Source organism: Bombus huntii, chromosome 4, assembly GCF_024542735.1.
Source record: "Bombus huntii isolate Logan2020A chromosome 4, iyBomHunt1.1, whole genome shotgun sequence".
In the NCBI taxonomy this organism is placed as follows: Eukaryota; Metazoa; Arthropoda; class Insecta; order Hymenoptera; family Apidae; genus Bombus; species Bombus huntii.
Window position 1 is genome coordinate 13,155,038 of NC_066241.1, and position 27,713 is coordinate 13,182,750.

At 38.1% G+C, this 27,713-nt stretch overlaps 1 long non-coding RNA gene across 1 annotated transcript in view; it reads left to right on the forward strand.

Annotated features, from left to right (window-relative positions):
- Positions 1-26,928, forward strand: part of LOC126864463 (uncharacterized) — a 62,911-nt gene extending 35,983 nt beyond the window's left edge. Inside the window, exon 3 of the long non-coding RNA XR_007689183.1 lies at positions 25,588-26,928. This is a non-coding gene — a long non-coding RNA (uncharacterized LOC126864463). The remainder of the gene's footprint in view (positions 1-25,587) is intronic.
- Positions 26,929-27,713: the final 785 nt, after the last annotated feature.

The following is a 27,713-nucleotide window of genomic DNA, read 5'->3' on the forward strand; positions in this document are numbered from 1 at the left end:
GAATCGATGAGAATTACAGTAGAATGATTCGAGGATTTTCTACATTCAAAAAATATTGTAGAGGACTTTGTGTATTAGGAGCTGTTACGAACTACTTATGGTACAAGAACAGTGAAGATTACTATACATCTAAGGAAACATTGTAGTATAGTGCAGTGATGGTTCGCGGATTCTGTGCATTTAGAGTCGATATGAACCATGCTACAGCAGTGAGCGATATTATAGTAGAGGAGTGTTGGAGATTATTAAACGATAGAATCGATGAGAATTACAGTAGAATGATTCGAGGATTAGGTACTGTACATTCAAAAAAATATTGATTCATAAATATATCTATGTTACAAGAACAGTGGAGATTACTATACATCTAAAGAAACATTGTAGTATAGTGCAGTGATGGTTCGCGAATTCTGTGCATTTAGATCGATGCTAATAGCGAGGATTATTGTACATTCGAGAGAATATCGTAGTATAGTAACGATTTGCGAAATTTGTGCATTAGGATAGAACTTTAGTATAATAACAATAAACGAGGAGACTGTTAGTCGTGTTGAATGCGGATCATTTCTGGAGTCACACGATGGTAATAATTTTAACCTTCGTAGAAAGCTATCGTATTAACGTGACGTATAATCCGATAAGATTTTGGAAATTTTTCTTTTGCAATTTTTACCATCATCATCGTGTGTATATAATAATTACAACGTACGATATAAAGATTTACGACAGATTAGTTTGGATCGTTGACGCAACTGAATTTACCGTTTTACGCGGTAAAGTGACGCGTGAAAAGCTTCTTTGAATCAGCTTACTCACACACGCTCTGTAGGTTTCATCCTATCTCCATTCAAACACTCCTTCGTTCAGTCTCATAAATCAGTACGATCCCCGTGTACAGGTTTATCAGCCAACCGTAATGCGTTAATGTGTTAATGTCCTACCTGTTCTCGACTGAATCAAATCTGCTCTGTTGCACTATCACCGTTTATGGGTGTTTAACGCATCTGCTGCCACTGAAACATAGTAGCTTCTTCTTATTGACAGCATTAACGCACCTGTTTTTATGGCAAAATGGTCAACGAGTACCAGACGGGAATTTCCGTGAATTTATCTGTTGAGATATTTGTAAATAAATGCAGAGAGCTTCTCTCTTCGCCGAAAAATATATCCAATATTTTTAAGAGTTTTGTAGTAAATTGCATTGTACGTGATTGCATCGTCGATCGAATAAACAGCGTCTCTTGTGGTTTCCTACAATTGCGGTTAATATAGAAAAAAGGAGGGAAAATCCTAAGGCAGAAAATTTCACATACGAACGCCTTGAATCAAACGAGGACTGTCTTTCGCGCTATTATCCATCGTTGATCGACTATTATTTAATCATGTGAACGTTATCTTTCGTTTGCGATCGAGAATCTTAAATCATTTATTTACTTTGTTAACTGTTTCGCTACCACGCGTTACATAGACACACGCGACGTACATTTTCTTTCAATTTTCCTTAGGATAAATACGTGAGAATTCATTTATCTTCGTTAGAGATACTACTATGTACCATAGACAACGACAAATTATCACTGATCTGGCATCGTAACATATTTTAAAACCTTCCTTTCGATTGATCAACAATTTTACGCGCTCTCCTTTTCTCAATGCGATTCATCGTTTAGTAAGTTGATAAAACGTCGCATTCGCAGATCATCCGGACGTACGACGAGAAATAAATATAAACGTGGACGTTCTCGTTCTTGTTGATATCGTCGTCGAAAGTCATTTATTAACGTTATAAGTCGAATAGATGATAATACGATACAATGAATCGCATTATGCGCGACCTGCAGCAAAAAGCGATCACACGTGTAACGTACTCTAAACGCCGCTTGGATCGTTTACTTAGCACTTTTTGTTATTACATATGCAAAAGCACATATCGTATCGTGCAAAGTCTTAAAAATGTAAAACTTGGATCGTGTGCAGCGACTTTCCCTTTACGCAGCGGTAGCGCAAGCTACTTAAGTAACCTTACTTATTTATTATATTCCTTACAAAAGGAAAGTGACAGAGTTGCAAACATCAATTTCCTTGGTGTGAAAATTTTCCTCGACCAAAGAAACCGCAAACAAAAACTTGAATAAACTGAACAGAGGTGACTGGAATGCGGTTTCCTCTGCAACGCAGGCAGCGTGCGTTTATCTTTATCGAAGGCATGGGAAGCGTGTGATAGGCAACGGATGTCAGTTACGACATCGTCGAGATAATGCTGCAAGAACAATTAAAACGTTTCGTGTCACCATTACGACGTCGAACAGACTTCAATAATATTCTATTCGACTTCTTACAGCCAATCATTACCTGTTACAGATAACATTCAAACGTCTCATTAATAACGACACTAATTTATTTTTATTTCCGCCTGCACGGCTTAGGAATCGATTTGGCTTACAATTCCATACACCCGTTTCACCGAGTATGCTTTTCACATTTACAACGATTATACCCTAACTCGATCGTAAATTTATTTGACCTGTTCGTCCCTCAAATCTACTTAAATCTCTCCTTTTAACTCTTTAATCCTAATTTTGCTATTACTTTCGCCATTAAGCCATTAAGCTAGCCATTACGTTAGCTGATTCGTTTCACAGCAGTTCGAATGTCTGTGGAACGTTTGTTTCGAGTCACAAAGATTTAAAGGCTGCCTGGAATTGTTTCTGACACGATTTCACCAGCTCCTTTGTCTCGTTCTGTTAGACGACACTCGTGGTTAGCGGATCAAAGCATCGGTAACCGCAATTACGGGAAAAATAGCGAGGACAAGCAGCGCGTTAATTAAAAAGCGGCGTTTTCGCCAGCAGAGGAGGGGGAACAAATAACTTGTACGCGAATGCCGGCGCGCCGGTTCGATTAATAATTAACACGACCGGGTTTTCTTCCACGAGTACGCCCGACACTTTTATCCACACCTGACCGAAATAAAAAGCCGATCAAACGAACCACCAATCGTCTCATGTTTTCTCTCTTTAACCGGCCTTTAACTATACACGCAGACTTGCCTACTTTTATCGAGAGAAAATTATAAGTAACCGCTTCACAAGCGAATTAGTTCTTAGCCTTTTATCTTTTATTCCGCGAAGTAGACATGGTTTATCAAAGTTTAAAACAAGTTTTACGCGATACACGATACTACAATATATTTATGACAATGGATTTATCGTTCAGGTAATTAATAGCTTGGACGAGTGCAATGTAAAGTGTATTAATTGAGATTTTGTTCTTAGCTCGATGAAAGCGATTGAGATTTATTTGGAGAGCGAGGTTTACAGATGTTACGAAATAGATTTACTTTCCGTAAAGGAATCATCTTCGCGTTACAAAAGAGATTTCTAGATATTTTTGGATCTTCTTTCTAATCTTCTGCGCATTATATAGACTTTTCTTCGTTTGAAATCAACTGTATTTCTCTTTATTTTGATGGAAGAAATTGGTATTAATATTGACAGGTATATTTATGACGTAGTAGTAACTGATAAATAAATAAATAAATAATAAACGAATAATTCATTAAGTGAAATCATCCAGACGTACGCAACCACGTCGCATATTACGTATCTATCATATAAAATTGCCTATATCTATAAATATCAAGTAAACGAGTACGATAATTTATTCCATAGCAGTGGCAGATTAAATGACTAATGATACCAACGCCGTGATTACCAATTTGATTTTCTACGCTTCGATGCAAACGAATAACATATAGATATCCGATCGAAAGGTATTTCTAGAAAACACTGTAGGCGTTCAAATTGGAAAATTTCGGCTTTTTATTGGGAAACGTTCTTCTACGTATCGACGAGAATACCGCAACACGGAATTTAAATCCAATTTCTCTTTCTAAATAATTATTAATAACGCTAGAAGATGTCTAGTAGAAAGTAGAAGATCACTGAATTGTTTCCTAGCTTTTATCTACGCTGCATCTAAACGAATGCAACATTCAGTTTTCTTCACAACTAAGAGCTGCCACGTACACACTTTTCCACGTAGATACACTTCTCTTTTTCATGAGTTTCGACTACATTAACGCGTAGCTTCTTTTTTCCACCTGCAAAACTTGTTTCTTACCACTTACGGTCTTTTCTACTACGAACATTCTTCAACCGGTGTTTTAAGGAAAAGTAGTTCTATTCGATGATGTGATTTGGAACGTGGATTCTCGACTGTGAGCCCTCAACGATGATGATATTCTATACGTAACATACGCAGTGGCGTGCAAATAATTTTCGTTGCAACTGTACATCGATCAATTGGAATCAATTAGCACGCATCGGCTGCGCAAAGGATTTCAGATCTAATCTCGTGACACGAACGCTTTGTCTCGCTTCCAAGAAAGTTAGAATCGCGAAGGTGATTCGCGAGCATAAAATCGAGCAAGGCGTTTCCATGGTAAATTACAGCCGTCCATTCCACGGACGTTTTCCATGGAAAACGATGATCGAGATCGACGATTTCGAATCGTCGTGACGCTAAGCGATCGGCATCCACTTTGGAAGAAACGATGATTTCACTCCAATACCATTCCGGTCAGCGTGTCGTCAACTTTCTGACTCAATCGACGTAGAATTAACCGAGATGCGCCATAAAAAAGCCAACATGTAATGACCATTCGCGATCATTCTGGTCTTCTAAGTAGAACATCGTCGGGTTCGATCGTTCGACGAGAACACTCCTTTGTTTCCCTAACAATAGCAATCTAATGAAACTTTGAACTTTTACCACTTCGCTTACTTTTCTTCGTAGTCGGTTTTATATCGAACGATTCAATTTTGAGTTTAAAAGATGTTGACCTTTGGGAAAAGAATTTTTGAAAGAAAAGAGAGAAGAGAAGTCGGATTGCGAGGTGAAATGAAGCTTGTTCTTGATGCAGCCGCCACTTTTTATATTACAATCCCGCTGTTACTGCGGCGAACAGAAAGCAACTCGATTGCCCAATGTTTTAAGAGGATGTTCAAGATTATTCAAACTGACACGAGAGATTGTACCCACGTACGAGTAGGATGTTCTCGTGTTTGAACGTTCGAACAACGTTACGATCGGGAAGAAGTTTCGAGAAAACCGTGGCAAAGTTAGGTTGAATTCGTCAAGCTGATCGACTGGCAGCCGACGCTTGCAACTAAAAGTGACGTTTGCACGATCAGATTAAAAGTAAAAAGGAAGGCTGCTGACATTCCTGTTCGCAATTTCACGTGTGCTGAACTCGTTTCGGGCATTCGTTAAGGGAGTAGCAAATAAAAGGTGGTCGCGCCACGCTCGCAGCGTTGGCTGCGCGATTTTTTTCATTTCAACCTTGGCGTTGACAGCGTCAGGCGATTTTGGCGCGCAAACGAATGTCTTTTGGAACGTCTCCAGGTGCGGCCAGCAACGGGTTCCCCGCCGCTTAGGCCTGCGTCGGGTTCAGGCGGATAAAAAACCGACTCTAATTCGGGAACGCCACGTTCCGCGCGCCACACGCACCGCCTCCGAGAATAATAAAGTATTCTCGTACAGGAACGTAATGTTGATCGCCGACCCGTTTTCCCTCCGAACGCCAATTTACAGCGATCGTTGTTTCGTTGGTAGCATGGAACCTCGCGAACGATACGTCGATTGTGTTTTTTCTCTACGATCGTGAATTTTTTAAGCATGTAGCTACAGTACACTTTCGTACACGTCAGTAAGTCATCGGACAGCTGCTTATTTTGGGTGAAATGATGGAATTAGAATATACGTACGATCTTCCGCAGTGATTTCACTGCTCGTACGTGAGTTAGGGTAGATGTGGTAGGAAAGGGACAGGTTTTGAACGAGGCGAATCCTGTTGCCAAAATTTTAAACGTATTATAACGTGTTACTGTATCTTTCTGTTTACTGCAACACACCGGTGCCTTGTCATTTCACCTGAACGTACCGACGTACTGTCACTCGCAATGGAATACTAATTGGCTTGGCAACTAAGTGATCGCGGATTTTGTCATTAGGTTTGACAAATATTTTGACAAATTCCGCTATCACTTAGTTGTCAAGCCAATAATAATCTGTTCGGTGTTTCTTTGAACGCAAAAGTAGAATTTTCTTTGCTTTACCGTGTCGTTTTATGAGATAACGTTATACACCGAGTGTTAAGGTTAGTATCAATGCGTTAAAGTTAAAATGTTATACAGTAAGTGCCTTTATTCGACTGGAGCGAGAATATCTAACGGGCAAGCTTGATCGATTATTTCCATTGTTTTCAGATTATTTTATAGTACGCTCGCTTGTGGTTTGGAATTGACGACGCGACGAGTTCTGAATGGAACTGTAGGGAATTATTTTGTTACTTAAATGTTTCGTAGATTTTTTATATTCTTATATTTACCACTCCGGAATATTGCTTTGTAAGACAGGGGTTTTGTAAAAATGTTCACTTTATAATCAGAGAAGCTATTAAAGTATCAAGGATAAGTCACACTCTCTAAAGATAGTGAATCATATCGATGATTCATGCACGAAGAATTAATTTTGTCATGGATTCTATCGTTTCGTAGTATTAAGGTTTAGGATTGTAATCGTAACACCTGATAACTTTATTTTCATTAACGTGTTCCCTTCGCCACGTATAATTCGAAACCACTTACCGTGAAACGGACAACTGTTCACTTGCTTAGAACTCTAACATTCTCTTACTTCTTATTACTATTGACGAGTTTTTCATATATATTTATCCAATAAACATACTTATGTTTTAAATATTTATAATGATATTGTTAGAAATAAACCTGCTCTCTGCTTAGACCAATTAAAATATACACGATTTTACGCTGTAAAATAATCTATGTTATGAAATAAAGTTAGCGTGTAACATCACAAGTGTACATTCTATCGATCATTTAAATTCAGTGGAATTTTAGCTGAAAGCTGATGGATATCGGGTGACTTAAGAATAAGAGTTTACATACCCACCGTGAGAAATCTTTGGATAGTTTCGAGGACAGTTGTTCCAAATTAGGAAAAAACTAGGTTAATGTTGGGAGCTACGAGAGAAATTAAATTGCTACTTTCTTTTTTACGTCGTCCGACCGCATCGACTTCTTCATCATTAGCGATGGAATTGTCACTGTTTTGAATTAAGTTTTGTAACATACGTATCGAAGTCTCTGAGCAATTTTATTGTTCTCCACGTAGTCGTTGGATGTTGGTTGCCTGTCTGTTTGTCGTTCGAGTTTGAAGCCCGAGATAGTTGCGTTTGTCTGAGAAAAGGAAATAACTTGACTAGCGTTGGAAGATTTGTAAACTGTGGATTTTCTTTTTTTTTGTTATTTATTAAAATTACAATCAATTCTCGCGTTGAGAATTTTCAGTAATTTTTCTGGCATGGCGCGGTAACATGGCTAATTATTTATAATAAGTTAATACTTGTTATAGATAAGTATAATTTGTATGTAAGTACTGTAAATAAGTAGATGTTACTTAATTTAAATACTAGTTGAATCTGTCGTTTAGGTCTAGCGGGTAGTGTCTCTTCAGCCTGCGAATCTGTTCCGTCGTATCAAGTAGTCCAGTGATTAGGGGGTTTCGGTGTTTGTTGACTCTTTTGCTATATCTGTCGCTATATTTTGCTATTTCCTCTTTGACTGTGGGTATCTTGAGGTCGCGGTGTATCGTTTCACATATTGTATTGTTTGTTGTTGGTAACATACCAAGGTGCATCAATTAGGGATCTTAGCGATAAAGTGTGGATGGATCGTGTTTTTTCTCATCGATTCTTAGCGTGTATTTACTAAGAAATTTTCAGATACACAGTCTTTTGGAATATTTGTCCTGAATCAGCGGCAATTTTAATCTGCTCCAAACGACGTTTAATTGCAAGTTAAATTCTTTGAATTCTGCACGGTAATTAAGAAGGAAACGAGAGGAAGAATATGTCGAGCATGCTAAATCTGTGTTTACTGGAAATAGCAGAAGAGAATTTATCAGTCGTATTCTAATTTTGCCTCGTCATATCTTCCTGACGAGGTGTCGCTATTTCGTTTGGTTTCGTTTCGTGTTCAATGACGTAGCTACGTGTAAGAGACTCGATTTGTATTTTACCGAATTAAAACAGGCAATTTATATCACGCTCAGCTACGCTAAATACGCACGCTAAGTAGCAGATGATTCAATTACCATTTCAATTATCCAGTGATCTGCCAATTTTATCGATCTATTCCAGTCCTTTTCGCGAACACCATATCTATGTTTTCTATTTTGCTGTCACGGGTTTGTCTAAGTATTAGGTCGTCCGAAAAGTCTCTTCCGTTTTATAAGGAAATAATGGACGCACATTTTCCATTCTGTTCTATCAAAATAAAGATCACAACGTTCGACAGATTAGGTTTCATGTTTGTATAAAGATGTTGTAAAAGACCTGTCTATAAAAGAAAGACACTTTCCCGACAACTTAATAGAATTCTACTATCGGTTCCTTTATTTTCAATACAATTTTCAGTCACAGTTGTGATCACATTGATCGTTCGTTAACGCGCTAACTTTCATTAGACGAAGATATTTTTTATCAAAGGATGGAAACGTCAGGAATTGCACGCAGTTACTATCTTCCTTCGATCATCGTACAGGATCGTTTTCTCCCGTAGAATATCACGCTGGCACGGGACCAATTTGACAACAGCTCATATTCTTTCTTCTTTTATCGTTCACGTGATTATTCCTTAGTGGAATATCGAACTTGAACGTATTCTATCTCAGATCGAACTGATCGCATAATTCCCTGTATTTCTTTCTTCGCTGTTCGACATTGTTCTTTCGTAGAACAGAGTATTCTTTCACAGAATCATTCGTAATTTAACTATTACACATATTCCTCGCTTCAGCTTCCAAGATTATCGTCTTGCAGAATATTATTTACGTTTAATTCCGCAATTATCTTCAGTTACTTCTTCTGTCCTCGTTGGGTTTCTTTCTCGCTCTTTCTTAGAACAACACGTTTAATTTCACAATTTCATACGATATGCTCTATAAGGGGTCGCGTCCAAATGTCGCTCGTTTTCAACATTTAAATCAATTCTTTAATCCGGAAACATTTGTATAGTTAGGTTGAAAGCTCGGTAACGAAGATCCGTAATCAACGTGTTGCGAAAGTTCGCACAAACAGAGTAAAAAATATATACATAGAATGACGTGTTTTTCAGTCGTTAAGAACAATATTCCTAATTTAGTCCCTTTACTTCTAATGAGAACGTGTTTATACTATTCGCCTTTTACGTGCTTGAAATATGTTCTATCGCGAAACCATATATAAACTTAATGTAACATGCGCGAATAATGTAAACGGTTTCTCGTTAAAAGTAAGACGAAGACGAAGTTAGGAACGCCTTTCGCAACAAGTGGAAAACGCGTTCTTTTACATATATATTTTTCACGTTTGTTTGTACGAACTTTTATAACTTTTCAGACAAATCCTGGATACGTACGAAAATCGGATACAAATATCTAAATTTGTGATATAAATGTGCGTAGCTCGTTGATTTGAATATACTGATTTGAATTCTGTCGAAATGGTCGAATTCTAGATTCTGATTGAATTATTTTTTATAAAATTTTTTATGAAATAAAAGATATCTGAACACGAGGGAAATTTAAAACGACGTTTAGGTTCCCTGCGCGCAATTTAAATTTCCTTTGTTTAATATTAAAGATAGAAAATAAATCAATTTTCTTTTCTCTATGTTACATCGATATTTTAAACTCGTCGATTTCCAAAATCGTAATATTCATTTGGTATTGTTAATACAAAATATACAAGTGTGATGCGTGCAAGGAACAGCTATCCTCTGCGCCAATCAAAGGCAATCACGAGAAACCACAAATCGCTGTGAAAGATCACGGTGATCGACAACGAACGTATCATTTTATCGTATCATTTTATACATACCAATTTGGCATACGCTAACTGATACGCAATTTTCCAATTTCTCGTATCTCCTGCTCCAACCACGCCATCGTTCAAAACCATCTTCCCACAAAATATCCTCCTGACAAACCTTCAGATCGTTCGAAAAATTCATCGACGATAGTTCCATAGGCACACGCATGTGCCAAGGTGCTTCGATTTCAGATCCACGCGAAAGTGTCGTTGATGGCAGCGCATTGCCGCGAATATGAAGAAAGAATCTGCTAATAACGAGTCCTCGAATAATCCTAATTCGAAAGCCGCAAGGCAGCGTGGTCGTTGATAGCGCGCTATCGTAAGTATACGAAAAGAAATGTGGTAGCAAGGAATGCTGAAAGGTTGCCAAAGCTTCGTCACGTTTCCCACGCGGCCTAATCTCAGGCCCACAACGAGGTGTGTTATCGATGATAGCGCATTATCGCGAATACGAGAAGAAACCTCGTCAGAACGAATGCTGGGACGCTCGCAGAACTTCGTCATCTTCTCGGCGAAGCCCAATCTCGAGGCCACAACGAGGTGCGTGATCGATGGTAGCTCGTCATCGCGATTATTCGAGGAAAAATCTGGCAACGGCGAACGTCGAAACGCTCCCAAAACTTTGTCATTTTGTTCGCGTAGCCTAATCTCGGGCCCACAACGAGATGTGTTATCGATGATAGCGCGTTATCGCAAACGCGAAAGGAAATCTCCCAGCAAGGAATGCCGAAACGCTCGCAGAACTTCGTCATCTTCTCGGCGAAGCCTAATCTCGAGGCCACAACGAGGTGTATCGTCGATCGTACAGCGCATTATCGCGAATACGAGAAGAAACCTCGTCAGAACGAATGTCGAGACGTCCGCAAAATTTCCTCATCTGTTTCGCGTAGCCTAATCTCGAGGCCACAACGTCGATGGTAGCTCGTCATCGCAATTATTCGAGGAAAAATCTGGCAACGGCGAACGTCGAAACGCTCCCAAAACTTTGTCATTTTGTTCGCGTAGCCTAATCTCGGGCCCACAATAAGGTATCGCCGATGATAGTGCATTATCGCGGGTTTCCCGCTATCGACCACGATCTCGCCGGCTGGCGCCGTAAAGATGGCGATGTCGGCGGCCGAGATTAACAAGGTAGCCCTGGGTGAAATTCCTGAAAGGGAACGAGAGAGACAGACGTTGCCAAAGCGACAGACGGAGATGTGGAATGGGATGAGAGAGAGTAAGAGAGCGTGTCGAAGGAAGAGATGAAGAGGGGAAGCGAAGAGAGTGAGAGAGAGGAGGCCACAAGCTTTGCACACGAGCAGGTGTATCCGCTGCTAACCGATCGATACTCCGCTCCGATTATAGAGGAGCGGCCGACACTGAATTCTGCATGAAGCTTTTGTTCCGCTCTCTTTCGCACCGGCCAATCGGATTTTCTATTTTCGCACCCTGCCAACGAGAGAGACGATCATTTATCCGTCAAGCATTTCGTTGTTCCTTCGACTCCAGCTATTCACTGTTTGCGTGACCGATCTTATTTCTCCATCCATTCTACGTAGACGATTTCTTCCAGTTTGTCGAATTTCTTGGTTAACGGACGAACTATCTTCCAAGTTGAGCTTCTTCAAACTGTTTTTATTACCAAAAATTGCCGGAATTTTGAGATCGGTTCGGATGAATGTCGGTCGATCGTTGCTTTCTCGTTTCCAGAATATTGATATTTTTAGGATTTTCAACGGACATCAACGACATTTAACATAGAAATATTTATACAGTACATGGTTCGTCGATTATTTTCAGCTAATATTCGTATATATGACACAGTGGAAAAAAGAGAAAATTTACGTAATGTGAAAAATGAGACGGACATAGTCCTTACAGTTAATCGATGAATCCAAACTTCTTATCCCGTAAACATGGAAACTGAAGAATAATATTAGTCGCATTAAACGAAAATCGAAAATCTGAGAAATGATCTTCGCGTCGGATGAAACAATCTCCCGCGGGACAAAGGATGATCAGTCGCGGATGATCGGACGTCACGATACCCAGGCACTGGACTTTGGCGAGCAAACACTTTCGAATACCGGCAATCAGTGACGTAATCAGATAGCGCGATGAATATTCATGAGCGGAGCGCATGCGTTCTGGCGAAGCCTTTGCACACTTATTAGCATAACTCGTCTGCTTTATCCATTAGCCATTGGGCCATGCACTGGCGAAGCGAACGAGTGCTACTACTCGCTTGGTTAAACGCGCCGTCCAATTAATATTAACCAACGGGGACGGGAAGGGAACTGGAGGAAAAGAAAAAAGAAGGTCGCCGGGTTTAATCGTATCGGGTTCTCTCCGGCGAGTGGATGTATCGTGCAATGAGAATCAATTTTTTCCCGTAATGTTTCATAGATAGAAAACGCGGATTCATTCTCTTTCGTATAATTGACGTTATTGTTTGTTCGCGAAGAACAAAGAGTTTGCCTCTTTCTCTGCCTCTTGTAAGGCAAACCGATCGACTTCGTTTCTTATTCAATTTCTTCGTCTTTTATCACGCAAGTAGCCATACGATTAATATTCAGTTTTGAAAAAAAATCCATCGTTCGTTTATTTATGGCAATGGTACATTCTCGGGCTTTATAACGTCGTTGCTTTTTCTTACATGTTGCTGTATGCAGTTGAAACTGTCTTTTCATTAATCGCGCTAATTGATTTTCAATTTTTTACCAATTATTGCATCACCTAACGTACGTTTATTGCGTTTCAATGTTCGTTTTACCCTTTTCGTTGGCAGGAAAACGTAGCACCAAGGAAATTTCTTTTACTTTGTGATGTGTTCGAAACTTCGAGAAGTACTAAGACTCGACGATTGCGACAAGCTTTTGTCGAAACGATCGGCGAAATGTAACTTTTAAAATGATACGTAAATTATCGATAAATTATGGTAAAGAATCGGAAGAAATGATGTTCCCTGTCAAATGGAGAAAACGGAACGAATACGTTTCGTAATATTTCGATCACTATACTCATTTGCAGTAATACGACTGTAGGACAATAATACGACGATAAATAAAATCCAATAAAATTATACGATCGTTATTTCTAAGTTAGAACATTTTTTATTTGAGCCGACACGATCTTACGTGTTACATTTGTATCAATAAATGTTCAGTAACAATGAAAATGCAGAAATAAAATAGAAACGTTTTATTTGCATAAAATATCGAGTCTGTTCGGAAGTTTAATGCTTCTAATGGATATTGACGATTCTTTCGTAGATACTTCTATCTACCAAGCGTAACCTAAAACCTGGCCAAGTATTTTTGGCATCGCGCCAGTGGACGATTGCCGGGAAAACTAGCAAAGTATCTTTTTATCAAGACGACCAGCAACGAGTAGCAGCCACTGATACCAAGCATTGTCACCGAAATTGATAATTCCAATTTTCTCCTTTAAATCGAAAATTTCCAGTTTCTAAACTTTCACGATCACTAGACGACGTATACTGTTGTTAACCATAACTGTTAGAACGCTTTCTGAACTTACACTTGTTGAAAAATCACGACACAGTGTATTTTATTTGCTATTTTACATTACAGAACACGCGCATATGACGCGATTAAATTAACAGATTAATCAAATATCATCATGTACGCTATATATCGGTAAATATCACTATATATCACTATATATCAGTATGTACATCGTATTGGTACATATATATTAATAAAATAACTAAACAATAGTAATAGAAAAAAATGATTCAATTTGTACTTCAAACATCAATACACATCCCAATACTTGTGCCCTGCAACGCGTATGCGATTCTTCCAGTTTCGATCGTATTTTTATTACAATTTTACGCTTTGCTCCGACATCTGCATTCGACGATACACAATAGGTTGCGACGCGTCGATTTCTTTCTTTCTTATTTCCTTTTTCTGTATGTTGAAGCGCGCGTGCACTCGACCGACGCAGATCTCGAAGATCGGACGAATAACGAGAAGGCAGAACGTGTTTTCGCAGCGTAACATTATCTCGCATCGACTCGCGTAATTATGTAATTACAATCTTAGGCCTTGCCGACGTGGTTTGATTAATAAGAAAACGAAACTGCGTTTAGCGACTGACTTCTTGTTTTCTTATTTCCCATCCCCACCGCCATCCTTTCTTTCTTCGTCTTCTTCTTCTTCTTCTTCTCTCGTCCGATTCTTTTCTTTCTCCACCCTTTTGCGGTTCGGCTGAGCGCGCGCTTAATGAAGGGCCCCGAATGGAAGCAGTTATATCTCAATCATCTTAATGACGACTCCATCGTATTTAATCGCCGGCCTCTTCGTGGCTATCGATCGTATCAACGTTACAGAGGAACGTGTGGTGCTTGCTGGAAAAACAGATCCACGCCGTTCTAGTTTCTCCATTTACTCGATGGTTTAGCGTTTCTTTGCATTTTGACCATTTTTTACGTTTTTCCTCTTTTTCATTTGGTCGAAGTTTTCGGTTGTTACGGTCACTGTACTTTCTCACCGTCTATCTTCCGAACGAATACATTAGAATAATGAAATGTATAGATTCTTAGAAACGTTTATATCGTATTTAAATATTAGAAACATTACTTTATACATTTTTTTGGAAGAAATTATTGTCTTATATAATTTTTGCAAAACAAACTGAATTTTGTCGACAAATTCTTCGCACAGGTTTAATTTACTCAAGATACGTTATAAGTTCGTATAAGTACGGTATACGATTCTTAGAAACGTTTATTTCGTATTTAAATATTAGAAACGTTATTTTATATATTTTTTTGGAAGAAATTATTGTCTTATATAATTTTTGCAAAACAAACTGAATTTTGTCGACAAATTCTTCGCACAGGTTTAATTTACTCAAGATACGTTATAAGTTCGTATAAGTACAGTATACGATTCTTAGAAACGTTTATTTCGTATTTAAATATTAGAAACATTACTTTATACATTTTTTTGGAAGAAATTATTGTCTTATATAATTTTTGCAAAACAAACTGAACTTTGTCGACAACTTCTTCGCACAGGTTTAATTTACTCAAGATACGTTATAAGTTCGTATAAGTACGGTATACGATTCTTAGAAACGTTCATTTCGTATTTAAATATTAGAAACATTACTTTATATATTTTTTTGGAAGAAATTATTGTCTTATATAATTTTTGCAAAACAAACTGAATTTTGTCGACAAATTCTTCGCACAGGTTTAATTTACTCAAGATACGTTATAAGTTCGTATAAGTACAGTATACGATTCTTAGAAACGTTCATTTCGTATTTAAATATTAGAAACATTACTTTATATATTTTTTTGGAAGAAATTATTGTCTTATATAATTTTTGCAAAACAAACTGAATTTTGTCGACAAATTCTTCGCACAGGTTTAATTTACTCAAGATACGTTATAAGTTCGTATAAGTACAGTATACGATTCTTAGAAACGTTTATTTCGTATTTAAATATTAGAAACATTACTTTATACATTTTTTTGGAAGAAATTATTGTCTTATATAATTTTTGCAAAACAAACTGAACTTTGTCGACAACTTCTTCGCACAGGTTTAATTTACTCAAGATACGTTATAAGTTCGTATAAGTACGGTATACGATTCTTAGAAACGTTTATTTCGTATTTAAATATTAGAAACGTTATTTTATATATTTTTTTGGAAGAAATTATTGTCTTATATAATTTTTGCAAAACAAACTGAATTTTGTCGACAAATTCTTCGCACAGGTTTAATTTACTCAAGATACGTTATAAGTTCGTATAAGTACGGTATACGATTCTTAGAAACGTTTATTTCGTATTTAAATATTAGAAACGTTACTTTATACATTTTTTTGGAAGAAATTATTGTCTTATATAATTTTTGCAAAACAAACTGAACTTTGTCGACAACTTCTTCGCACAGGTTTAATTTACTCAAGATACGTTATAAGTTCGTATAAGTACGGTATACGATTCTTAGAAACGTTCATTTCGTATTTAAATATTAGAAACATTACTTTATATATTTTTTTGGAAGAAATTATTGTCTTATATAATTTTTGCAAAACAAACTGAATTTTGTCGACAAATTCTTCGCACAGGTTTAATTTACTCAAGATACGGTATAAGTTCGTATAAGTACGGTATACGATTCTTAGAAACGTTTATTTCGTATTTAAATATTAGAAACGTTATTTTATATATTTTTTTGGAAGAAATTATTGTCTTATATAATTTTTGCAAAACAAACTGAACTTTGTCGACAAATTCTTCGCACAGGTTTAATTTACTCAAGATACGGTATAAGTTCGTATAAGTACGGTATACGATTCTTAGAAACGTTTATTTCGTATTTAAATATTAGAAACGTTATTTTATATATTTTTTTGGAAGAAATTATTGTCTTATATAATTTTTGCAAAACAAACTGAATTTTGTCGACAAATTCTTCGCACAGGTTTAATTTACTCAAGATACGTTATAAGTTCGTATAAGTACGGTATACGATTCTTAGAAACGTTTATTTCGTATTTAAATATTAGAAACGTTACTTATATATTTTTTTGGAAGAAATTATTGTTTTATATAATTTTTGCAAAACAAACTGAATTTTGTCAATAAATTCATCGCACAGGTTTATAGGACTGAAGACGCGGCATATCTTTTATTGCAATTTTGATATTAATTAACAAATACTAATTAATATTAATTAATGTTAACTTTTTAAAATCTTTTCTTTCTTTTCTCATTCTTCCTTAAAGTTAAACCCGGCAAAGTTTCGTCAAAATCGGCGCGTATCAGTCACCGGGATTCGATTGTTAGTCTTAGTGTTTTTTCTTTCTGTTTCCTTTTCTGGTTTAGGTAAACCGGATAATTTTAATATCAACTACAATCTTTTAAGGTATTTACAGTCGTGTAATACTCGCCGCATATTATTAAGCAAATTACCAGGACTTCGAATTTCAAATGTATGTATGCGATAACTCTATAATTAGGTGTAGGTAACTTAGAAGTTATCAGAGTGTAACCGTGGCGTTCCGAGTATCGAGAAAGTTTAATGTAAAACGGCGGATACAACCGCGTTAACGCTGTATGAGAAACTGATAATGAAGCCAACAAGAGTTTAAGTACAGTTAATCTCCTGAATCCGATGAATGATAAATCAACTTGTTTCATGTGACAAAGGTTTTCGCCTAACACTCGTAATGTAGATAAAATCTTTTTTAATGATAATTCGTTTCCTCGCGTTATTTCGGTTCAACGCTCGAATTCACAGTTCGAATCAACGCGAAAATTCCAATTCAATCGAATAATTTCCAAGACACGAATATTAAGTCTCGTAATTCCGCACAAATATCGAGAACGTCTTTATTTTAAGCAGCGGCTATACATAATGAACGAAGCGCTAAGATCATCGCTGTGTCATCGTATTATTCCATTCTAAATGTTTCAGAGTTAACTTCTTTTTTTTACAAAAGTGTCTCGTAGATTCTATAAAGATTTTCAGGTAGCTTTCAGACTTAACAATCGCGATAGTCTCCTTGCACTGTTACTGAAATTTCGAAAGATCTCGTACACATTTCGTAAAATGATTCTGCGTGTAAGTGTTCGAATATTTTCGCGTGTCACCGTATGCGATTCTACAGTCGTTCGATAGATATTATAGATTTTGGTATTCTAAATTTACGGTTTATCGTGTCAAACACCGGCGAGTGTTTGATAAATAATCGTTGCACGCTTGCGACGAAAGTGACGCGAAAAAAAAACGTGATTTTCAAGTTATCAGTATGAAAATGTTGCGGAAATCCGTCTTGACCGATTATGAAAACCTCGCTCATTTATCGTTATAAATTGACTCGCGAAGCACAGTTATCTCGCTCTTCCTCATTCGTGTAACGCTGTACCGTGTTCTATAAATACGACTAATCGTGAATTGTGTCTTGACTAAGGAGGGTGTTTTCCCAGGATTGAAAACTAGAAATGAAGGGAAAATATAGCCGAACCTGTTTCACGAACGTTACTCCTGCTGTTTATAGATTCGATTCAAACCTATGTTCAAAAGTAATTTTTCGCTTCTTCTGTGGAATATAAATACTTTTTGGAGTTGAGTGACTTTGCAGTTGCAAGTGCGCGATCTGAGATTAGGTTCTTTTACGCTTCAACGTTCGTATTTTGGGAAGATGAATTTATTATAGAGGCGACCAATTTATCATCGAGGTAATTCGATTCTTGAATGGTGAAATATTATCAAATTTTAGGAAAATCAGTGTCAAACGAACGAGGGGTTGAAACGACAAGCACCAACGGCGACCCCAAGATATTCGCCCTTCGACACTCGTCGATATTTAATGAGACAATCAAGATAAGGGGAAACCGTAGCAAACCGATGGAAAATTCAGTTTGCTCCCGTGAATCCTGCCGAGATTTTCTTTCGTCGCGAAACTAATAGATTTCGCTATTAATAGGATGTTCTAAATTTGTGGAATAATGTTCTGTACGTTGATCGATAGATAGATATATTGGTCGTTCTAAAACAAGAAAGATTATGCTTATTTTGGTAGAAGCGTGCTGGTAAAAACGTAGATTCCAAAAATCTTCGTCGCATTTGTAATCCTCGTTAGAATCTTTAACGACAGACAGGCTGGAAACTTTTAATTTTCTTCTCAAACAGAGATTTCCATTTACTCGCCATCGAAACTTTAAAACGATCCCAAAAACTGCTTCTTGTCTTATGAAACACTCGCAAATCTTGGTAAACACATAATCATGAATATGGAGAAGCGCTAAAACGTTCGAACAAAAACCTGTCTCTAATATTCAATTCGAACCATGATTTTCACTGACCAATGAAAATTTAAATCTTATCCCAGCATCGTCAATATCCAAGATGGATAAAACATTGAAACCGGAAGCTATTATCGATACTAATTTCTAACCAAGATTTGTACTTACTGACAAGGCTCCAAAATGACACTAAAAATTACTTTCTTAAGTCTTGTCAACCCCATAAACGTTAATATACAAAACTGTCGAAACACTGTCGAAAACTACCGCTAATTCTAATTTCAAGCTAAGATTTCTACTTACCAACAAGGCTTCAAAACGACACCAAAAGTTACTTTCGAAATATTCTTAAGTGTTGTCAATCCCATAAACGTTAACATCCAAAACTGTCGAAACACTGTTGAAAACTACCGCTAATTCTAATTTCAAACTAAGATTTTTACTTACCAACAAGGTTTCAAAACGACACCAAAAGTTACTTTCGAAGTATTCTTAAGTGTTGTCAATCCCATAAACGTTAACATCCGAAACTGTCGAAACACTGTCGAAAACTATCGCTAATTCTAATTTCAAGCTAAGATTTCTACTTACCAACAAGGCTTCAAAACGACACCAAAAGTTACTTTCGAAGTATTCTTAAGTGTTGTCAATCCCATAAACGTTAACATCCAAAACTGTCGAAACACTGTCGAAAACTACCGCTAATTCTAATTTCAAACAAAGATTTCTACTTACCGACCAGCGAAACTTTCGATCCGAAACATTTCCAAGTCTTATGAAACGCGTGTCAGTAGCCAAAGGTGTCCAAACGTTCGAACCGAAACCTACGTCTAATATTAACGTCAAACCAAGATTTCTAGCTACTTAGCGGCGAAACTTCAGAACGACTTCAAGATCCTTCGATCTGAAATATTTCCAACTGTTATCAAGCCCTTAATCCTCAATATCCAGAACTGTCAAAACATTGGCACTGAAACCAATTCCTAATATTATTGTCAAACTAAAGTTTCCATTTGCTTACTAGCAGAACTTGAAAACTATCAGAAAGTCAACTGTTAAACATCGCTATGTCTTTGCTCGAGACGAGATTATCTCTGTATCTAATTTACTTCGAGGCATTGGAAGAAGTCGGGAGAATTGAAATGCGCGGCATTTCAGCACGTTGGCCGTGCAAGGAAACGCGGAACCGTGAAAACGAGTCCCATGGGGGAGTACATAGTGGCAGTCGTTATCGAGCCGCGTTATACGCCGAATTAAAGGGGTATGGTGAAATACTATGGGGTCGCGGTCGAAGCCACGCCTCGTTCTCTGCTGCCTCTCTCCCTCTCTCTGTCTCTCCTGGCCCGAACAAAAAAAAAACAAGCAACTCCAAACGATTTATCTTTGGCCGACTTGTTCCTCGCCAACTTCCTCCACGTATTTTCACCCTTCAATCGCCTCGCCAGAAAATTTCTTCCATGGGACACCTGTTTAGCTTATACTTATGTGTCTTGAATTTCATTTGAAAAATGATCTTTTATTTTAATCCGGTTGATACTTGGAAGCTTCTATGCTATTTCGTGATCGAGGATCCTGATAGAACGAAGAGATATTTGTTTCACCGGTTAAATATTGTAACGAGTATTTCATTCTAAAAGATCTTCTCCCATACTACGTACATTCTGTGTTAGAATAAACGAAAAGTACAATTTTTCACGCGTTAACCGCAAGCTAGAAGTATCTCGTTTCGTGGCACACGTATGTGAATCGAAGCCGTGTTAAGTCTGCTGCGTTATTCCATCTTCAAAACAAGGCTTGCTGATTCAAAGTTTCCAATATTTCGCAAATCTTCGCGTTTTTGGATTTCCCATAATAAATGTATGTACGTTACCAGTCTCATTATATTAAAGGCTGGCACGTAGTTCTAGCGTTAACCTTCGTGTTTCATCATTTCCGAAGGTCGTTCGATTTTAATGACGACGAAGCAGCCAGACAGCCGCTCCAAAGTCACGATTTCTAAGGTGAGGTTTGCGGAGCACGTGTTTCCCACATGCTACGCCGACGCGACGCGACGACCCGTTCGCCTGTGTTTTTCCATCTTCGTTGGTTCACGTCGATTAGGCGGCCGTTTCTCCGAAATAGAACCATTTATTAACGCGTCTCTTCGTACGGAAAACGAAACCTACCAGGCTTTCCAACGACGAACAGGAATTCGATAATGGGGATCGCGAGAACGACGTGTCCCTTATCGTCTAGCTTCCAAGGTGATAAGCTGGAAACTTGTCCGGCAATCTGCTCCTGACACGGACACCACTATAGTCGAAACGACTAAAGTTGAAATGCGAGTTGAAATTTCGTCTCGACTACCTGCTTGTACTCTCTATGTTACACTCGTTTTCTTCATTATGGAATATAATATCAAACTAAACGAGCGAGAAGATAGCACGAGAGTAAGATCATTCGCCTGTATCTACTCGTTTAGTGCGAACTTATTATTGTCGAGTAATGATGTTCGCAAACTTAACCAAGGTACCTTTAAACGAGCGTTCTTTCGCAGTTTGGCGATCGCTCAATCGAACATGGAACGTCCGAATGGTCTAAAAATTCTCTAAGATCGTACTATTTTCGTCTGTTCAGGGAATTTGTCGCTCGCAGACGCTCTTTTATTTTTTTTTGTTACGCAGTCTTTTCAATTATAATTTCTTTAGACGCGTTGTTGTTACGGGTCTGAGTGATGATTGGACCAGAAATAACTACATATTGAACATTCCTGATTGATTTTATGATTCAGTATGTCGTAGCCTGCAATGTCCAAAGTTCATTTCTCTCGCTGTGGATGCGGAGTATAGCAAAGAGATGCGGTAAATTCACGTATTATCTCTCGTTACTTTGGCTTTGATTTCACCCGTGTTTTACCATTAAACAGTTTGTTTAATCGTCCATTTTTACAACAATCTTCCCGGAAACTCACCGAGTCTCGATCGAGAAATTTATTTTTCCTGCGCAAGTGTTTATTGGTTTTAATCTTCTTGGAAAATAGAGATGAAGGTTCAAGGTCTGTTCGGTCATCACGGGATTCGTTCACTTGGCGATTTCATATTGAAATTGAAGGAGGAAAATGCTAAAGAATAACAGCGTTACGAAAGAGGAGAATTTGTTTATAATTAATGAATTGCAGCGTGTCCGTGTGTAGGTTAAGGAAACATTTACAGCCAAGAATAATTTGTACAAACGTTCATCGATCCTACTCTTTATCGCCTTTCAATATCGAACTGAGGAGACGACGCGCGATATTTTCAAACGAGAAGTTCTACCGTGTGTATCAAATATTTAAAACGTGTCAAAATATCATAAACCAAGACGTTAACTATCAAATGATCCTTTCATACGCAGCGGTGGATGATCATCCACCTATCTAACTATCCTAACCTAACTCTGCATGCCTATCGCAATTATCGCGCAACTTATAAGACGATGTTAAACGCGAGTGAAACGAAACGCTAAACTTAGAAATAACCCATGTTCCAATAAATAAACTTCTGCTCTGCACATAAAGCACGAAATATCCATAGGTCTGTGAATTCTACGTTGCGATTATCGCGCGATTTACGGGGCGCAAAAAAACGTAAACGTAACAAAACGTTATATACAGAAGCGTCTTATCTTCGAATAAACAAACTTATGCAACAGCTCTATATATGCAACAATTATGATTAGAAAAGTCATAAGCCAAGATACTGCCCATCGAATGATTCTTTGATGCAAATCGTGACATCCTAACCTCTTAACTCTGTATGTACATACATCGCAATCATCGGATCGCCTAAATTTCCTAAATGAGAATGGAAAAAAAAGCTACAGATAGAAGAGCTGTATGTTGGAATAAATACAGTTTTAGTTTATACACATAATAAGCATCAAAGAAGTCAGAGATCAAGACATTACCTATCAAATAATCTTTTGATTCAAATCATAACTAATCCTAACCTCTCAATTCTGTAACTTACGCCGCAGTCACCGTATAACTTGCGCGATGTTGCTAAACGCGAATAGAACGGAACGCTGTTCTATAAATGGAAGAAGAACCACTAAAAGACCATATGTCAAGACATTAATCGTCATTTGCCATTTTTTAATCCATCCTAACCTCACAACTTTATGTCACAATGATCGCGTAATTTACAGAACGCAGTAAAAAGCGAACGTAACGGAACGCCGCGTAGATAAAAGAGCGCTTCGTCTTCGAATAAGCGCGCTTGTACTGCAATTACGATTATCACTAGAAAAGTAATAAGCCAAGATATTACTTACCAAAAGATCTTTTCATTCGTTCTAACCTCTTACCGCTGTATGTAATATTTACATCGAAATCATCGCGTTACGAGGCGCGGGAAAACGCGAACGTAACGAAAACGCTACAAAGGCATAGAAGCGTCCCATCCTCGAACAAACGAACTTGTACTCTACGCGATCAAACAATTATCGCTAGAAAAGTCACAAGCCAAGGTATTATATTATATCTTACGTACAGATACGTGCACTGGCAAAGCATAGAAGGGCTTCTTTTACTTCGTGCATACAACAATTAGCGTTTCTTTTACTTTCTGCGCGCTAATACAATATCGTGCTTCTTTTACGTCGTATATACGTCGATATCGTCGAAAATAGCCTTAAGCCAAGGTACTATTAATTACCAAAGGATCTTTCCTTTAAGATATCTATCCTAACCTCTTAACGCTATATGCGAGTACATATATATTTCCATCGCAATGATCGCGCAACTTACGACTTACGGGACACAGCAGAACGCGAACGTAACGAAAACGTTATATAGGCATAGAAGCGCCGCGCCGCGCGGCGTCGTAACGACCGATCGAAGAACCGAGGCCTCGCTCCCGTGGCCCGTGACAGTTACTTAACTCCGTGCACCATCTGTACCGGAGTCGTGCCATTACGGTAATTAGGGTGTAATTGGGCATAAATTGTCCGCTGCCTTCGGGACCGTCGAGCCAGACGAGAGTGAGCCGAGAGGAGGCGGAGACAAGAGGGGGTAACCGGCTAGGCTCGGGGGTGGGGGGCGTCAGGCGGACGATGCACAGGCGGGGGAGAGAGGGGGGGGGGACAAGATCGCTGTGGTGGAGGGAGGAGAGGGGAGGGGTGGGTAGCGCAGTGGACGCAGGGGAGGGGAGGAAGCGTAGCGTGAACGTAGCGAGCGCGAGGATACGCGGCCGTGCGTGCCTCACGATGCGTATACATGTCGGGACACGCGCGTGCACGCGTACCCTCTCACGTGACTATTCCTTTCCCTTTTCCTTCCTCGTTTATCCTCGTTGTTTTTTTCATCGTTGTTTGCTCTTTCCAATAGGTTTAGCTGGATTTGCGCGGATTTGGGAGTTTCTGGCTCGATGACTAGGTTCTTCGAGTTTCTCTTGATTTTTGTGGTTTTTGTAAATAATTTCGGAATAAGGATCTTTTCATGGACTTTGGAAAGTTTCGTTCGATCTTTGTCATTTTCGCCGTGATCTACGAGCGGTTTTAATTTTCACGATCGGTTTAGGTTAGGCTTGGGTTTCCTTCGGTTGGTTTTCCTTAGTTCTGCAGTAAAGGTTCTTCCTTTACACAATTCAGTTCCGTTATATTCTTCCTGTTTGTGTTGAGATTTTGGAGTGTCGCTTTTTTCGACGATGTTCCCTTTAAATTTCCAGGGATATTTTAACTTGTTTTTGGAAACTTCTTCTCGTCCTCCTATTACTTGCGTTAGATTTAAGTTTCTTTAGACTTTTTCGTTCTCGTGCATACTCGTTTTGGGCTATGTGTTCTTTGGCTCATCTTCGGATTACTTTCGAATTTTCTGCGTTCTATTGGGTAACTCGAAAACCCGGTGAGTGGATTTGTTACGTGATAATCAAATTTCGTCTCGTACTTCGGCGATCGTTTTCAGCAAACTTTTTCGAGCCAACAAATTTCCTTTAAACGAAGTAAACATACGCAGTGGCGCGATATCGTTAAATCGAAGCGCTTCGTTAAACGAATATCTCTTCATAAGTCTCAAATGAATTTAATTAAATTTCCCCGACCATCCCCGTGAACGGTCAGCTAATAACCCATTACCTGATAATTTAAATTAACAACGATATGAATCACTAAATGTACCTATAATTCGCAACGCGTCCCGCTTACTGCTCGTTCTATTTTTGTTCATCGATCGATTTCTACTTGTTGCTGGACGTCCTATGCATGGAACGCAATTTGATTCTATCGAAATGAATATATCTAGCGATCTAAGTCTTCCTAATTTTTATAGATATTGTAGGTAAATAATTTCTGACTTTGTTTATAACTTCTATATATATAAATTGATTACAATGTTATTCTGTACTTAAAAATAATTTAGACATGGACCTTGCGCTTTAAAATAATGAAATAGATGGTTTTGTATAGAATAACCTTAATACCAGTACGCAGTTATATTACGATTTTCTTGATCAATTTTTATATAGCTAGCTGTGTCTTTGTCCTCTTTGTTGTCATGAAAAATATTAAGTCTCTTCCGTTGTTATAAATTTTACACTGTCTTGCTATCTTCTCTTTATTTTTGTCCTCATTATTATTAGTCCTTTATTAGTTACGCATGTGATATATGTGATAATATTAATAGCATTTCATCTTATAGTACTCACACGCTACTTAATTATTTCGTGTAGTTTCCTAAGAATAAATAGCAAAACTATAAATCGTTATTCTGTTCAGCGGTGTTTGATGGAAATCGTTCCATCCGATCGAAACTGTCATTAAGGAGTTCGAAAGGCTGGCGATCATTGTTGCCGACCCATTGGTTTCCCTTTCGATGCTCTGTCCGTTCTTTCCATTCTGACAACATGCAATTTCCAGGGAAACAGGCGGTCCGTGTTTCGCGTTGCGGCTGGATTCAACAGGTGACACCTCGTCGGGACGCCAACGTGCGCCTAGACGCTCTGGAATTTCCACGTTTTTCCCTGGAATCGCGTTATACCGATCGATGTTCGACGTAAGAGGTCGAGGAACTTTTAACTGTGATTGTTCTCTCGATGAGATTCCTTGCAACATTATTTCTTCGTCGTTCAAAATGAGACGTTAGAAGTTTTCGTGTTACGAATATTCTAACGAAACAAGTTCAACTTGTTTGTTGCCTCTACAACCTTAAATCCATTTTTTTTTTATTTTAATTTCTTTCTTACCGTGAAACCGAGACGATGCGCCAGCGAAGTTACAATTGAAGAAGCTTGGATTGTGCAGAGTTTAGCAACTTAATAATAATACAATAATGTAGTATTTATTGCAGATTAGTTGAAACGGTATATTTCACAGTGTAATATATTGTTCACAGCTGTGCAAACACGTGGTTGATTCAATGCAGCACCAGAGCAAATAATAGAGTCGCAAGAATAAAGATCTTAATCAGCGACGAAGGATCGTACGATTGAGATCCGTCTAGTCGTATCGCTAATGAATTCGAATAGAATATCATAAATACATTTTGAATGAGCACATTGTGAATGTAATTTAACATTCTAAATTAATAACTATAGGTAATTTCTGAAAGCCTATCGTAGCTACGATTTAGACAAAGCGCGTTATTAAATCATCAACGTAACTATATGTCTTTACATCTTTCTTTGATCGACAGTCACTAACCGCTAATCCGGCAAACTTAAATTTACATAGCTACACATTTTCAAACCAATAGATAGAAGTCAATGTATAATTGTTCCTTCATTCTTTTACTATATATGTTATAATTTCTGCAAAAGTTTCTCGAATACCTGATCGTTCAATCAGAATTTTCTATGCCCATGAAATAACAATTTAATCACTTAACAATCTGTGTTAATTGTCGCGTTCTGTATGAGACTGGAACATGTCCCAATATGGGCGTATGTAACGCGTAATACGCAATTAATGTTCGATAAAGGATAATAAAAATGGAAGAAAACCAAAGAGAAGAAATCTGAAATCTGTTTGACGCGTTTGGTAGTTCAGCATTATTGCAAAACGAAAGACGAACATGGAGGAATCGCAAAAACCACAGATAGCACTTTCGGTCGTGAAAACAGCGATATTTTCCACTCGTGACAAGTTTTTCGTCGCTTCGCCAGCGGCAGCAGGGAATTTAAACGAGCGAAATAAATCTCGCGGCCCCTTTCGCGGCGTGGCTCTTACGAGCCTGTATACGATCGTTGTTACTATGATAATGAGCACTATCAATTTGCATCTGGGTTATTAGCGCTTGCCCCGTGGCTCTGTTTCTCCACGTCAACGACGATTCCTCCCGTAATTTAAGCCGCCTTATTGATTGCTTCCGTCCATGGCAGTAGCGCAGGTACGTGCCCGCTACCGCTGAATTTACGTTCCGCTCGGATCATCTTTTCTCCTCGCGACGACGTTCGTCGCGATCGTCCGCCTTTACGTCAGGTTTACCATCTATGTGTTTATGTGCATACATACAACTGCATCGTGCTGCATATAGTTAGATCGAGCGTGAAAGGTAGAACCTCGTGGAATATACAATGGCTAGGAAATGTATCTGTACACACCATTGTATTTATTACAGAATTTAGATACTAATTAATCAAGCTTCGTATCATTCGCTAATAGATAGCAGTTTTCACATAACTGTACAAATTTGTCTATGATCAAAGTGAAATATAGAACCTAATAAGAGAAATACTGCTTTGGGAAATACAAGTATGTAGAAGCACGTTTTTGCTAGGATATTTCCAGCTCTACGCGGTCGATCGAAAATCTCTGGCTGTATGTAGATATAAGAAGATTGAAAAGAAAACACCGCACTGACCTCAGTAAAGAAATAAAATAAACAAACTGGAAGATGGTATTTCGCGCTGGGGGTAGCCATCCACGTGTTATTTAGCAATAAAATAGAAGAATTTACCAAATGTCCGGCTGGACAAATTGTAAAGTACAAATTAACTGAATAAAAAATACCTATTTCCCAACGAACCCTTTTTTTCATCAGGTCT